At 35.8% G+C, this 14,000-nt stretch overlaps 1 protein-coding gene across 1 annotated transcript in view; it reads left to right on the forward strand.

Annotated features, from left to right (window-relative positions):
* The window catches only part of LOC134672960 (beta-1,4-N-acetylgalactosaminyltransferase bre-4-like), a 429,167-nt gene that overhangs the window by 202,906 nt on the left and 212,261 nt on the right, over positions 1–14,000 (forward strand). The window lies entirely within an intron of this gene.

Raw genomic sequence — 14,000 nt, forward strand, 5'->3', positions numbered from 1 at the left:
CTTTTGGTTGTTTATTATTGAGAATGTGTGCGTAGGTATCGTTGAAAAATAACTTCATCAGCATTAATCGATTATGAGCGATAATATGTAGGACATACGGCTTAAGTAAATAAAATAGGAATTAAAATCTTTCTCGTATGGGTTCAGTCGCCATTTTTATGGTCTTATTGTTCGAGAATGGTTCCGTTGGTTTTTGCAGATTATGAGCTTTAAAGAGTGCGGCATATAGCTTAGTAAACAAACAAGGATTTAAGATCTTTACTTCCAAGAGGATCATGTCGCTACTTTTATGACTGCGTTATTAGCCTTAACCTTGCTAGCATTAAACGATTATGAGTATTAATATGCAGGGAATAAGCATTTTCGGATAGTAAACAAACGGGGATATGTGACTTTTCTACTTGAATCTTTGAAACGTTTGTCGCCATTTGGATATTATATAAGGCTGAGCGGACGTAGCTAGAGGACTTATTCATTCTCCGATCTTCGGCTAACAGTGTCTCTGGCTTTGCGCGTACTTGATACTGTTTTCTATACTGTGTTTCTGGGTTCAGCTTTGGGGGTACAAGACCGTTACAAAGCATGGATTCAGAATAGCAGTGTTTAAGGGAATTTCATGATTGTGTTTTATTTTGCGTGGGGTTCTTTTGTAAAAGTAAACTTAGTTATTCTCATACCTTCCTAAAGAGTCTTTTTGCTATTTTTAAAGCCAGATCATTGCTTGGACTGACAGTTTGTCCGACTAATCGCTCTCCACCTTGCGGTGTTAAAGGGGAACGGTTAGGAGTCGTTTTGTTACCAAGATAAGGGTTAACTTGGCACTATCTTTTTAACAACATAGATAGTGAAAATATCTCTCCCTTCCTGGCCTCCAATGCCCAACTGCTAGACTAGAATGAGGGCGTCACGTGCGCGCCATTGAGGGTAACCTCTGCTCATTTGAAACCTACAGTATTTGGAGACCTTGTATATTAAATATATTTATTTATACCATTCATAGACACTATAGGGACCTGTGTTATCCATGTTGCCACCCTGCCTTTGTGCAAATCGCCATGGAGGGACACAATCACACCGGCCTGTAGGTTGCCTTCTCGGTTTCGCCTGCCGAATGATTACAGTTTCTCGTAGGGTCACACACTCGTGTATATTACAAAGCATTAGGTCAATGGTAAGTGCGATCTGTGCTTTGAATATACTAGATTAGGGCCAATGTGTAGGTATAGGGTAGAATCACACACTAAAATATAGGGTTTCTTTTAGGTTGGTATATATTTCTCTATTAAAGGCTTCAAATATGGTATCGATGTTTTAAATCATGCGGTATAAGGTGGTTAATAATCTAAATCTCCTATTTATTTTGGTAAAAGGTATCATTTTAATTTTATCTATCACAATTCTGGTCTTCTGGAGTAGAAATGAAGTACTGGGTATTGTAATGAAGGTTCTAAGGTATATACAAATCAAATTCTTTAATATCAAGCAGGGTTTAGGAACACAGACTTTTCTGAGATAGAAAATCGAAGAATGGTATGTTTTAGGGAACCTCTGGCAGGCAGAAGTAATCTAGAGGGTATTTCGAGCTAAATATACTTACTCGTCTTGATATTCTTAGTCTTATAAGCTTAAGTTTTAACAAATAAACTTAGTACTTCGTTTATAACTCTAAAAATCAGATTTACTGTTTATACCCTTAGCTCTGGGAAATGGGATTATTAAAGGATTCGTATCCTTAGCTTTTGAATGTAAAAAAGATTAACTTTGATGACTGATGGATACTTTGACACTTGTTTCCATCATCATTTAGGTGCGCTTAGGTTGCGGAAGTGTTGGTCATAGCCCTTCCGGCTAAAATGGTAGGCTAGGTGATTCGATTGATTTTGTAATCGGACTAAGAGCTTTCCGACCTGCATCGGCCGATTGGAAGCAGCACGTGTGATTAATCACACATCTTTTAGAAGATGATAGTTAATTTTAATTAACCTTGAAATGCTAGGGTGTAAATGAGCTTAACTCAGGAGTGCTGCTCCGACGTTATCCCGAAAGCTTAATAGGCGTAGCAGGATTTTATCAACAAATATTTTTTATATTTATTTTATCATATATGCGGCATACTTCAATATCATTCTAGTTTTGGTTCTTCTAATGACACTTACATTACGCTATAAAACTCGTACAATTGTCTATTTTCATAATAAAATAAAATGGTTACAATTATTCCTTAGTTACGTAATAAATTATTTTAGTATTTTAAATATTCTTTCAATAAAATCTAGATAGGTCATTATAACGTCTAAACCCAGTCTCCCAAAATTAGCATCACTCATTAAAGGATCTAGGTTTCCGCGGTCCACTTCGAGGGGTCCTAACTGTTAACTAGACGATTACGAGGCCAAATTTTAGGGGTAGTTATTAAGGAAATTGTAGGGGTAGTTATTAAGGGGATTTATTTAGTTGTTAAGGGGGATTTATATAGGGGGAGGGTACATTTTTGGTGCAAGTGACGCAGGATGTAGTTTACCTGGATTACTACGGTTTTTCTAGAAATATTTACGTATAAGTAGCCTTTATGGCTTTTGTTGGCGTGAAAACGGAGTGAGTATGCTTATTTTTGGGTAGTTCTGTGGTGTCTTAAATAATAGTCGTGATACATTAATTTTATTATTCTAAAGTTATTATTTACACGTAGGAAGGTCTTAAATAAAAGTCATGAAACATTATGTTTATCATTCCATAGTTACTATGTACAGATAGAAAATAAAACTCGAGTAGCTTATAAAATATAATGGTCTAATATTTTATTATTATTTTATTGTAGTAGTAAGGATTACTATCCGAAGTAGAAAACAACGTAGTTATCTCAGTTCGCTTATTTATTACAACACTATGGTAAAAGGCTACAGTAGTTACGCACAAGCCTAGGCAGGGGTATGCACTTATGCAGCCAACAGGCACTAATCTTCTCCTAAAATTCTAAATCGATCGGTAATTTGTATCTCGGACGCCATGATTTTACGTCGACACATCGTTGGCGCGTTCTATCTCGGAGGTGGCGCCATCTCTTGACGAGTTTGGTACTACATTTTTACTCGTTCTCTGCTCGCTGTGTTAGGGATTCCTTTTCATATTCCTCAGCTAAAGATGTGTGTTATCACAACTATAAATCCATCTTCTTGTGTCATTGATACCTGAAAAATAAAGTAACAAAATTCAAATAGGTACATGTATAACAACAGTAGCATTTATTGCGGTTATTTTCACCGAAAACGATCAGATGTATTTCACTCGAGCTTTAGATTCGTTAAGGAATTATTTTCGTCGCAGGCATCAATAACAATAATGAGATAAATAAATAAATAAATAAATATGTTCGGGGCAGTCCTTCACATTCAGGGAGAGGTTGTGTTGTATTACATACCACGCGGCGTAGTACATACTTGTATGAATACACACATACTTAAAAAAATAAACAAATAATGTCCATGATTCGTGGTAGACGCGTCTGGCCCACAGCATTTGTAGGCAGGGTTTCTATAGATTGTGTTAGCACGCCGTTGCAAATAGACTTAAGATAATATTATCTAAAATAAGTATCTAGTTGTGTAAGAAGTCATGCTTTACTCGAAAGTTATGGGGGCGTGTAACAGTTCATTTACACGGGAAAATACCAAGGTACAGGGGACGTATTCTGCGACTTTCTTATTTCCCACTTTAAAAGTCGGCAAAATTTTGCAAATTAGTAGAAATTTAGTGGAACATACACATTTTAGAAAAGTTATCTACATACTCTACGATACGGAACTCTAAAAGTCACAATATTTATTTAGATAAGAGCTAAAGTATGTGTAATTACTGTTTATTGTTTTGTCATTATAGTCTAAAGTCTCAGCGAGCTGCGTAGTGTGGGCCTCCTCACTCATTATCGAAGCTACTCAAGTAATTTCATTAAAATCGATTAGGATAGGTAACGCGCTAAGCACCTGGGCAAACAGTGTGCATACATAAGCATATTTGTACTATAAAGTGGGTATATCATCATAGGTTTGCTTAGGATTACAGTACTGTTCTACTGACGTTACTTCTAAATCGTGTTCAGATTGTGGTCAAATAATAGTATACAGTTGGTTAAACTACCTAACGTGAAGAAAAACGGGGGGGTTCAATTTGTTTTGTGGTTTTTCTGTGTGTAGCAGTAACAGCAGACTTTTTAGCAGCAAAATTCTTGAGATGAAGCCAGCAAGCAGGAGTCTTCATGTATCAGCAGTGTCTTGGTAGGCTGAAATAAGTTAGGCAAATACATTAGTAAATTCAGGTAAAACAAGTAGCATAAGTAGCTTTAGATTTTCTTCTCTTTAGAGTCGGTTTTAGCTGGGCAATACGTCAACATTTTTCTTAAGACATCCATTCGCGGGGGCGCGATATTATTTTTAATGCATGTGTAGTGTATTGAAATAAGTGGGTACTTCAACAAAACCAGTCTGGGTTTGTCAGGTACATAATCATAATCATTTATTTGCTGCAATCTATAGTATTATTACAGGTGTTTTAAGATTAAATGAGTACAGCATTACATGTGTTCTCCAGAATTTCAACAATATTATCGTCAAAATAATAACATAGTAGACTATTTCTACTATGACTACGAGTTGTATAAATACATCCATAGGAGAAGGATTCAAAATGCGAAAGTAGGCAGTACTTCATATTTTTCAAAAACTCAAAAAAAAGTTTGAGAATCTGTGCCTTGCAGGACATATTTCCATACAGTTAAGTCACTAATAAGCTAGATTAAGTTTCTGTAGTCAATAGAGTTAGAATAGAGTATGTAGGCTAAACATAAGTTTCAACTCATCACTCATCATCATCAAGAATTCTCCGCTCAAGCATTTAAAATATTAGTGTCCAACATAAATCATGAGTTGGTTAGTTTATAATAAGTTATGTATTTATATAATAAGATACCTGTCATAAATGGAAGCAGTCAGTAGATGCAGAGAGAAGGCAGGTATATCCTCTGGTAGACACTCCGGGACAAAGTCAGCCTCCGGGAAACACTGAAACAGGAATTATGGAACAGTTAGCTATAGTAGGGTATATTTAAGAAAATCTACTTATAAGTCTCATTAACAGTGTTTATTATTTACTACAGTAGGGTCTTCACAGTTAAGAAAACAGAAAAAATAAAAATTTCAAGTTTTTTTGTAGAACAAATGGAAAAATTTCAACTTATTTATTTTCTAAGTAGGATTAAGTCTAGAAATTGCTTTTATACTTACTAGGGTAGTGTCGAAACATTCAGGAAAGCCTTTGTGGGCAACAATGGGGATTTGCTCCGCTCAGCTTAGATGTCACTGGGTAGCGGACAGGCATCAGGGTTGGTTTTGTTTGCTGAAAAATTGAACATACATAGTAACTAATATAACTCACAGTTTAGGGGTCCAAGCACATGTACAATACAATACTCTTTATTGTACATCTCACATGCTCGTCGTACATGTACTGGTCCAGGTTCACAGGTTCTGCTTTTTCATATCTACCACACTTTGTACATAAATGTCAAAACCTGCACTCATTATTTATACATAACAGTAAGGTTTATTGCAACAATAGGAATAATTATGGCAGGTTTATGTTCACATAGTTTTGTTAAGTTATAGGGTCATTTTCAAGAGAAAAATACATATTCATCATCAGTTGTTATTAACAAGTAAATAAACCGGTTTATTTTAGCTGACGTTATTATGGGTCGGCTTAGGAGCAGTACCAACAGCATTCTGGATGTCATTGCAGAAAGGCCTGAGAATCCTATACTGGCGCATTGGATTCGCCAAGTTATAGGCTTTCTTAAATTTAGAAAATAGATTAGGTTATAGTTTAATGTATGTACATATATTAGGTGTAAAAATTAACATTAGTTCCTAAGTTATACTAACAAATATGGATGCAAATCTGAAATAAATATTTTCAATTCAATATTTTCAATTCAATTATATAGTTGTGATTTTTATAATATATTGCATTTCCAGGTTCGAGAAGCACTTACTTAAAAAAAAAAAAATATTTAGTGGAACCATCTCTTAGAACGACAATGTTTAAAATTCCAAGTACAGTAAGGGCAAGCCTAAGGGTATTTATATAGTAACAGGGTAGTTATACTTACTGTTTAGGGTCAGGAAACATTCTTCAAAATCAGCAAATGGAGTTTTCCACACCATAATTTCAACTTATTTCTCTTCGATAACAGGTTTTGTATAACAGCACAGGGAATCATTTTGATGTAGTTGTCAGCTTACTGAAACATCAAACATAGCTTTTAAATCTTATTGTAATACAAATAGTGTAGTGGAGGTCTAATAGTATGTTTTAAGTTAGACAGTGTAAAACGAAAATCAACACGTCATTTTTTAAATACAGATTTTACTTTGTTCTCGGTAAATCTTTACTTTATGGACCGTCGATTTTTGGGGTGGGGAGGGGGGGGAGGGGTTAGGGGGGGGAGAGGGCTACCCCATAGTCCAACCCCCATGGCGCGGAACCCCATGGTTATGGAGATATCCATGGTTAAAGTTTGTATGGAATTACTATGAAATAAGGGATTACAGCAAAATTTGGAGGGGGTGAGGGGTGAGGGGGGGTGCGCTTCGCCCGAAGGCCCGCTTCGTCGCCCCTGAGGTCGCGAGCTGACGAGACCATAGCTCGCTTGTGGACGTCGCCGGCTCGCTACGCTCGCCACCTCCCCCCCCTGCGCTTCGCTATTTGGTCTCGGTCGCTCGCTGACCTCGGGGCTACTCCGCGAGCCTTCGACCTCAGCGGTGAAGCTGTTGGATCTGGGTTAGCTCCGGCGCTGCGGAAGAGCAGCCCTTCCGCCCTCGCGTGACAAAGCACGCTCACTACACTCGGCTCCGCAGCTTCGGCTTACTGGTCGCCTTCGGCGACCAGCCTCAGCCGCTCGCCTCGCTCGTTCCCGCGCTCCGTCACGGCGGGCGAGGGCTGCCCTCCCTCCGCGCCTCCGTTTTTAGAATTGCTCTCTAGGGGTAGGACAGACAAGACCACGTGGATAGTGGGGTGCTCTGATTCGGTTTTAAGCGACCTTGACATTTTGGGTACCTTGAGATTCTGGTGACCAAAGATTTTGGTGACCTTGAGATTCTGGTGACCAAAGATTTCGGTGACCTTGAGATTTTGGAGACCATAAAATTTCGTGACCTTGAGATTTTGGTGACCTTGAGGATGGTGGTGTGGTATAAAAAGTAATATAAATTAACACAAAACGGCACCTATCGACATCTGCTATGACATTTCTCCTTTATTTCATAGTAATTTCATACAAACTTTAACCATGGATATCTCCATAACCATGGGGTTCCGCGCCATGGGGGTTGGACTGGGGGGTAGCCCTTTGCACCCTCTACCCCCCCATACCCAACACACCCTCCAAATCGACGGTCCATAAAGTAAAGATTAGCCTTGTTCTCTTTAATTTATAAAGAAGAAATGCGTTTAAGTTGCTAAACAAAAAGTAATAATAAGGAAATAAAATACACTAGGCGTTAGCATTATAAGTAGAACGTAGAAAGTAAAGAAACTAATGCTAGCCATTTACAGATATGATCAGTCAGAAAAACAGATTTAATGATAGGTAGGTCAAATTGCGAACAATTATTTTCTGATTGCTGATTTGCAAGTGTATTTAACAGGGTCTTGATAGCAGAAACTTGTCAAAAGAAGAAGCAAGAACATAATCTTACCTTGATTGTAGAAACGATTCCCAACTTTGGATTTATTTCACCGACACTGTCACACTCGCATTGTCGATACTTAGGCACGTAAAATAAATAAGTAAATAAGTACGCTGGACCAGAAATACGGGCGCTAGGTTTCTTGACCATTTAGTTTCATGAAATAAGTAGAAGCAAATTCGTGTAATGGTCTGAATTCCTTTTTCTTCATCTTGTAGGTTCTTCGACAGGTGGAAATCATTTTGGATGCTCTCGGAGACTTTCTTTTAATGTACTGTCTTTAAATTTAGCTTAATGATGTAATTTTGCCTTGATATTTGTTAAAGCATCTTTTTTGCAGGAAAAAATACAACCTACAACCAGGGGTGCGAAGCTCCTGACTTCGGCCAAACTCGGCTCCGCTCGGCTCAGCATTGCTCCGAGCAATTTTTAGGGTTGGCACCACTTGACTTCCTTTTGCGTGCACGACCACAGATAAGATAATCACTTGAATTTTGACAACCCTAAATAGCCGAATGGGATAGTGTCATGTATTAAAAAGGGATAGCATGATTCGACCCTGAACCGCTGTCAAACTTCGGTTTTGTAGGAAGCTTCCTTTCTGTACGGTAGTACTATTATTTATTCTGTGCTACAACGGAATTTAGGAGATTGACAGTTGGTAAAATTGCCATAGACAAAATTTCAGATCGCCAAATGTAGAAGTTGTAGGATATTCAGTCTAGAATAGTTTATGGTTTGGATCAATCAATAGATCGATTATTTTGTATTTCACATTGTAAAAATGCGTTTTATCATTTAAATCATTCTTCATAAAAATAAAAACTTAAATGATAATATATAAGGGTTTTCATTTCAATTTTGCATTATTCACGTAATTTATTGGAAACTTACTGAGTTCACTAAAATTCATTCATGGGTAAATAAATGAACCCGATCAAATTGCGTAGGTTGTGTTTCGAGTATTGTAGGGGCCTTTAGAAAGTGTTTTTGAATTTCGTCGCATAGCGTAAGCACGCGGAAGCCCGTTTGTAGAAACGAATTTATTTACACGATCGTAATGGTGGTGCTACTGTCACTAGGTGACAGAACGGGATAGTCATATATATCTTCCAGTAGGAGTAGAAGCGAAAGCGCTATTATTGTTTGGCCTTGTCACAGTCTTGTGCATTTGCTTATGTTTTGTCTCTCACGGACGCACGCGTATACGACATCTATAGGGTACTACCATCTATGACGGAAGATCATAGATATCGGAAAGTAAATAGATAACGATCGTAATGATGTTGCTACTCACAAAAACAATTATTAAAGAATTATTGTTAAATTTATTCGTATACCATTAGACATTAGAAATAGATAAAAGGATTAGTTCTAAAATTCCATAAAATAAAATATAATTCATCATAATGTGCGAGGTTAAGTTCTTTGTAATGAAAAACAGTTTTTCACGCATACATTTTCTAGTTTGCCACCTTTGCTACTGACGAACGCGGTTTGTCAAGTATAGCTTAAGAAAATACGTCTTTGTAAGTTTTGACAGTTCTCGGAACTTGTGAACATGGAGTAGTTGTTTTTGTTTTAAAGTACTTGTAATCGTTAAATAAGACTGTAGATTGGTTTTAATAATGGAATTCTTTATGTGAGACAAATAAGAATCATAGTGAGGTTTACTGAAGTGCATATTAACAAGCTAGGACCATATTTTCTAGTCAAATCGTGTTAAAATAAAATATGTCGAAAAACAACTTTGTTTTCGACGAAATTGTGGTATGAGGCAATGATAAAATGAAATGGACAGTGTTTTGGACGAAAATAAATAAAGATACTATTCCGGAAAAAGTTCATAATTGAGTGCAAACGCGTATTCGAGTGAAAATTGGGTTATTTTACTTGCATTTTGCAGCCGCAAGTAACGAGTGCATTTTGTAAACAAACCAATAATCATGTGTTTTCCTGTAGTAAATCTATATTAAAATAGTGAAATAGTGTAGTGAGTGAAGTTTGTCAAGTGTAAAAGTGGTGGAAATAGTTCTAATTATCAAGGAATGTGCATCTAACACGTGAGTACAAAAATTTGTCAAACCTGGAACATTTTTAGGTTATCATTATAATGAAATATGTTATCACTTGTTCACAGTATATAGGATTAAAATATAATCTTTCTAACGTTCCAAAATTTTAATATAATGCTCTTTTGATTTTTCTATCTACATTATTCTCGATTAATAGCGTTTATCTAAGAATTTCGTGAAGTTTGGTTGTATATATGTATATATGTGTAGATATTTGCGTACCGTATTAACTTTCTATCTAATAATGGAAAAAACTTATTCATTATATTAATAAGACGAGACATTTAAAAAATAAAATAGTTTCAAAAGGTGATTGCTAAATTTATCCAGCCAGTTAACAGTCTGATAGCCTAGTGGTATCGACTGTGGGCTAAAGTATGAGAAATATATGTTAGAGGTCACGGGTTCGATTCCCGCATGGTGAAAGCGTTTTAATTTTTCATTATTTTTTTGTGGATTAGTTTTAATAAATTAGACAATTTTGTAATTTTATTCGGTGCATTTTATGGCTTTATTTTATTTAAATTAATTTTATTACCTGGTTTATCTCTCTTAGTATATATAAGTTGTTTTGGATATTATGTAGCTTAGTAGTAGAAACTGAAGATGGAGTTATGAATAAAAGATTTACGGTCAGTAGATTAAGAACACCTACTTAGTTCCTAAAAAATATAGATGTCTGATATTATTATGTTTCGGGTTTTATGCTAAGTATGATCAAATTAGTGAGTTAACGTGCGTTTGAATACAGAGTAGAGTGAAATTTCGGGATAATTGACTTGACACCAGAAATGATGTTAAAAATTTACAAAACCTATGTCAGACCCATACTGGAATATGCTTTTCAAGCCTGGAGTCCTTACTTTGCCAAGGACATAGATATGCTGGAGAAGGTTCAACGGAGTTTCACAAAACTACCAAGGCAACTTAAGAACAAGCCGTATGAGGAGAGACTGAAGGAACTGAAGCTCACTACTCTTAAGCACCGCAGAGAACGTGGAGACCTAATAGAAACATACAAAATACTGTCTGGGCACTATGACCTCAAGGATTTTCATGAGATGTTCAAGCGCAACAACAACACCCGTCTGAGAGGTCATCACTTAAAGTTAGAAAGGCATAGGTCCCACAGTAACCCATACAAACACTTTCTGAGCAACCGAGTAGTGAGGGCTTGGAACAAACTCCCCGAAGATGTGGTTTCAGCACAAAATGTGAACCAATTTAAAAATAAATTAGACAGACACATCAATACATCTACTTGTCAACGATAACTATTAATGATTACTGGATACAGGCAATATCAGTTGTCACAACTGCCTGCCTGCTTACACAATAATAATAATAATAATTGACTACTTTAGTCACATCGCTCGCTGGAAACCGGATATTCATGACAAGACGATTGTGCTACCAATTTGTAGAAGATAAGAAGAGGAAGTCTTTAGCTGCTAGGGAGATCGCGAGTAACAACAATCACTGCCACCTTTTACAATCTTTCTAAGAACTGCCGACAGGAATTTCAAGACGCAAGAGGAATTTCAAGATACAATATTCCGGATAGAAGAAAGAAGAGGAAGTTATGAACGATCTATACACAATTATATAATTTTAAAACTTAATCATCATCATATCAGTTTTTTTTTGACGTTTCTGTGGAGCATAGGTCTTTCTTTGAGTATGCCAATTTCAAAACGGTTTTTATTATATTCTAATATTTTTAATATAAGGTACATAGTTAAGATCAAATAAAATTAAGCTCAATGTTTCGTAAAGGGAAATTATTTTTGTATATTTCGTAGATATTTTTATTTGGGGTAGGTAATGTAATAATATGGTATGTCAATTTAGGTCACTTAATGACGTTATTTGAGTATGTTTTACAGCATTTATGGTAGTTTGCTAATACTACATCAGGCGACGGGGTCGGTCGGCGCATACGTGGCAGCGCACGGTGGGCTGGCCATAGGCCATGATCCAAAAAAATGCATGTGGTAGTTTTAAATTTCTAATGGCTGTTTCTAATTTGCCGATAAACGTACTTTAATTAGGTATAAATAGTTCCTGTATAAGTAATTACCTTCATTCTATAACGACCCTAGAAAGTGAACACAACTCCCGTTTGTACGCGCTCTCTTATCAGAGACTCATTAAGTGATCGGTGATTAGTGGTGCATTCCTGACTAAATAGTGATTTTAGTGACTATTATTAATATGGAGCTTAAAGAATCAGGTATGTTGTTTTGATTTACATAGATTGTTTAGTATTACAATAAAATATATATTCATAATATTGGGTCTACGCCACGGCAAAAAGTCGTATGAATAATGATTAGAATATTTTGTTGACTTAAACTTTTAGTTAATTTGAGACACGATTTTAAAAACGAAACTAGCATCATTTTGAAGCTCGATATTTCTAGATTAACGGCCATAAACTTGTTTCTGCAGTAAATTGCCTATTTAGTTTTTATAAGACTGCTACGCCTGCGTAGGCCAAGGCGTAGCACCTACTAGGAAAATATTACGAATGGAAATTTACCTTTTTCTTTCTTTTTTCAGGTGATATGTACGTCGGATCTTTTACAAGGGGATTCGTATTTGAACTATGGCTCTCTACTAGTAGTTTAGATATAGAAAGACGTCGTCAAGTGCTACAACAACTAATAGGAATGGTGCCAGATGTAGAAAATGTGGATACAAGTAATTTGTATAGCATCATTAAGTACATTTTTGTAGTCGACGTGTATTTTATTGGAAATCTTCTTCGGGAACTAATTGTCTAGTTCTTAAGAAACATTTGGACTGGTTAAGTGAGAAGCAAAGTGTTAATTTGCCATTAAAAATAAGGTGACTGAAAATACGTTAAATATTGAATTGGGACAACCGTCATCATCGGGCAATTCGGAACCCTCTACTTCAGCCGGATGGCTAAAAAAGGAATTTTCGGCTTGTAGTAAGCGGTCAAAACGCGGAAGATTAGCAGCACTAGCATCCTTGGATGCAGCAGCAGTCAACAACCTGACGAATATTAGCTAATTTAGAGACCAATCAAATCCTTACGATGCATGTGCTATCTCTTCTCACAGAAGCTATACTAACAAAACACCAATATTTGTTACTACGTACTTTTATAAAATTTTCGGGTTTATCCTGTTTTACCTTCGTATGGTAAAGTAATTGTGTGCGCGCACCAAGACAAATACGAATCTCTTAAATCATTTTCTAGTAAATTCGAACCCTATGATTACGGGCCGTAGGAAACTACCAAAAACGAAAAATCAATAGTTGTCACAATGTGTACTTATTTAACTAGATGTTTAAAATACATTTTAGACGAATCTAAAGTATTAGTTGACCTAGGTTAGTTTTTTAAGGTAACTGACACGTGACGTAAAATATTTTGCGTTGCATAATTTGTACGATATTAGCATCTCTGTAAATATATAAGTTTTAATTTTAAATATAGATTTTTACAATATAATTGATAAAAACTATTTGTTTTATTATATTATTCAAGAATACGTTATAATTTATATTTTTATTGTATTTTTATAAGCCTTTAAATTAGTATGTATTTTGCATAGTTTTTTGTTATCAGTTAGATTTTTTTTATGCTAAAATATACAAAGTAAAACTATTTATTACTATTTTTTTTAGTAGATATTTAAACAATAAACACGAACATATTTTTATTTTGAGGGTATCTTTGATACTTTTGGAGAAATCGACTTATGACCCCTTCTCCATACAAGCCGAGCCACCGTGCAGCGTACTATCAACGCCAAGCTGGCGGTAGCTGAGTTAAACGGGATCTCGGGAGCGGTTCTGGCGATATTGGGTCAAAATAAATAGCAAACAAAATTCCTGAAGTTAATGACAGATTTAATCGCTTAAGGCTCAAAATAATTAAAAGGTAGGCTCAGGATAAGTACCAAAAGTTTTTTTTTAATTATCATATAGGGATAAAATTAAAAGGGTTAATATTGAATCAAAACGGGATAGGGGTTGTTTTTTTTTAGTTTAAATGTAATAACATGTAGACTTAAAATTATTTTTATTTTATTTGGATTACTTATCAGAGCATTGGCTGTCTGTATGAATCGTGTGATAGCGTAGTTGGGGAGGAATAAAAGTTTGTGTGCATTGAGAAATTAAAGTTATGAGGCCTTACACAAGAGATGTA

Source organism: Cydia fagiglandana, chromosome 17 (assembly GCF_963556715.1).
Source record: "Cydia fagiglandana chromosome 17, ilCydFagi1.1, whole genome shotgun sequence".
Classification (NCBI taxonomy): Eukaryota; Metazoa; Arthropoda; class Insecta; order Lepidoptera; family Tortricidae; genus Cydia; species Cydia fagiglandana.